The sequence below is a fragment of the Triticum dicoccoides genome, chromosome 3A, assembly GCF_002162155.2.
Source record: "Triticum dicoccoides isolate Atlit2015 ecotype Zavitan chromosome 3A, WEW_v2.0, whole genome shotgun sequence".
In the NCBI taxonomy this organism is placed as follows: Eukaryota; Viridiplantae; Streptophyta; class Magnoliopsida; order Poales; family Poaceae; genus Triticum; species Triticum dicoccoides.
In genome coordinates this window covers 37,228,882-37,231,890 of record NC_041384.1, presented here as the reverse complement: position 1 = coordinate 37,231,890, position 3,009 = coordinate 37,228,882, and the positions used below count along the sequence as shown (strand labels likewise).

At 43.8% G+C, this 3,009-nt stretch overlaps 1 non-coding gene across 1 annotated transcript; it reads left to right on the top strand.

Annotated features, from left to right (window-relative positions):
* The first annotated feature begins 2,034 nt into the window (after positions 1 to 2,034).
* On the top strand, positions 2,035 to 2,115 carry TRNAL-CAG. Its single transcript has one exon. It is a non-coding gene; the product is annotated as a tRNA-Leu (tRNA).
* The last annotated feature ends 894 nt before the right edge of the window (positions 2,116 to 3,009 follow it).

Here is a 3,009-nt window from a genome sequence, read left to right as displayed (position 1 = left end):
CTGGAGCTGGAGGCGTACGTGAGCGTGATGAAGGCGTTCCGCGCCACGGGGCCGCTGAGCTGGGCCAAGGAGGAGCTGCTGTCCGACCTCCGCCTGCACCTCCACGTCTCCGGCGACGAGCACCTGCAGCTCATAAGGAGCTTGAACGGCAATAACTAGACTAGCTAGAATCCGGCCTAGCCCAGTGATAAGATTCTCCTCTTGTAGTAGTACATGGATGGATGAGGGTGATTATTTGGCTTCTTCGTGTTTGTACAAAACATGAGTACTCTCTGATGAAATAGCACGCTCCCAACATGCATGCACTTGCGTAATATCTCATGAGGATCATATGCTATATTATTACTAGGTTACAATTACATACTGTATGAATTTGCACAAACCTTAGTATAGAATTCTAAGATATTCGAGTATTTACCCCCAAAACTACCACTTTACATGTACCGGTCTCAGAAAATCTACCACATTCACCTTTGTGTCTATAACCTAGCACTTCTGTCATAGAAATTTGCTAAAAACTAACATTTTAGTCAATAGCCGTTTTATAGACGATTTAAACATGTTTATGGCAGGTAGGACTCACCTGTTAGGGTTGACGTGGCACAACTCCATTTGGTTGACCGTTAAGTTGATCGCAAGGTCCACATGTCATCATCAACACTCCTCTCTCTCAGGTTCTTTTCTTTCTTAGGCATTTCATCAAACACTACACACACTGGAGTTAGAGATGAAGACGATGACCGGCGGCGACAGCTTGGCGCGTGCCACGAGGTGGTCGTCGCACAGGGAGGCGACGACTGAAGGACAACGCGGTGGTGCCTTGCATCATGTGTGTTGGCCACGCTGCTCATGGTGGTGCTGTCGGGACCACACTCGATGCCCATGTCGCAGTCGCGGGGACATCGTCCATGCCGCCGATTCGTGGTCACGAGGACACGACAGGCTCAATTGCGAGAAATGGGCGATGCCGGCGACGTAGGCACGGTAGGTCTCGCCTTCTCCGGCCCCACCGCCTCGTCGACCGAAGTCTCACACTTTAGGCACACCACCCCCTGGCAAGCTCCTTGGGCAGTTCTCGCCTAGGCCTGTCGGCGCCCAGGTCCTCTCCCCCAGTTTCCACCTCGTCATTCGCGAACTCTCATTGTGGTGCCGCAGCTGCGCATGGTCACGCACGACGCGGTGGGTGGGCGTGTCGCACGTTCCTGACGCATGCCGGGTGTGCTATTATGTTGGTAGTCCTACTCGGACACTACAGCATACCCTATGAACACATAGTACAACTCAAAGTCCAACTGTAACCTTTCTTGTACAAAATATTTGACACAATTCCAATAGTAGCACAACAGGGAGAGGTGTGGGAAGCGTCACGGCATTCCAGGATGAGTTGGCCTGATGAAATCGATGGTCGCGACCTATGTTCATGAGGCAATGCAGTATAAGTGAGGCCAGACACCCATGCGGCGAGAGCATATAAGCGCTAGGCATCCTTTAATACTCCCTCTGATCCACAATAAGTGTTGTGGTTTTAGTTCATATACAAGGCGAGGTGCCAAACGAAGGTGTTTTCATAAACATCACTAACTTAGAAGTTGCTCGGAATGTCAATTGGCGTGGAGGTATCCCTCAATTTCATTTGGATCCATTCTCCACAAGCCGCTTAAGCAAGAAGTAAAAGAAATGCAACCTGAAATGCAGCCAACAGCTGGATTCATCAAAGAAGCAAGCACGTTTCATTACTACAGACAATTATTCTGAAAATATATAACGCGAACCAACGAACCAAAGTTTGTAACTGACACAAATTATTAGAGTGCAATAGAGTTGCTTATATCAGTCTAGGAATGCATTAATTAGTATCGTTCAGCTTCCAAAAGCAGTACCATGCAATCCTTCTAACGCGGGTAATACTCGCATTATGGTAGCACATCAATTTTCGTCAAGTACTCGCATTATAATACTACAATATAAACCAGATGTTTACTTGTAGGAGATTCTAACGTACAAGTAGTTTGGTTTTTCAAAGTGTACACAGACGTCAAGATGGCCGAGTTGGTCTAAGGCGCCAGTTTCAGGTACTGGTCCGAAAGGGCGTGGGTTCAAATCCCACTCTTGACAAAAAATTTTGGTTTTCTTTTCATTTTCTTGTTTACTCACTCCATTCCACAATGTAGTGCTTTCTCTATCCTTGTGCTTCAACTTTGACCGTAAATTTAACTACCAAGACTGATTGCGGCGAGAGCAAAAATTATATCAGTGAATTCGTATTCGAAAGAAGTTTTCAATTATATAATTTTTTCTCCCGCCGTAGTTGGTCTTATTGGTTAAATTTATGGTCAAAGTTGAATCTCGGAAAGCGTGGGCACATTATATTTTGGAATGGAAGGAGTATTAAATAGTCCATCCCTCTATCTGAAATACGTCCCACAGGGATGTAGGACGTAAGCTGCTGAACACACCGTCAACTGGACTAGCTTAGCTTATTATAGGGTATAATGCGAACTAACCAAAGTTTGTATACATATGTATGTAGCACTGATGAACAAATCAGAGTGCAATGGGTAGCTCGATCAATTTGCATTCTCATTCTAACAGAGAAATCAAGCAACGTTAGTTCATGCTTCATATAAGATGGGCAGACAGAGAATCCACACTGCGCCACAAAGCATGTGGGTAAAGGCTCATATCAACATGCAAAAACGCATGGAAATTTTCATTCTGTTATGCTATTTATATTAAATATATATTTTACAGCTATTCAATAATCGAACATAATAAATCATATTTATTTTAATCTTAATTGTAATATAATTATTTCAAACATTCATGTTACATATATCAAATATGTTGCAAAAAAACGCAACAACATGTGGTGTATCATCTAGTTTCAATGTGGTTGCACCATTACGATTTCTATTTTCCTTATTCCTTTTTTCTGAGCACACGATCTGATTTTATCTATTTCATACTAAAACAGAGTACATCAGATCAGATCATGAACACTAAAATAAA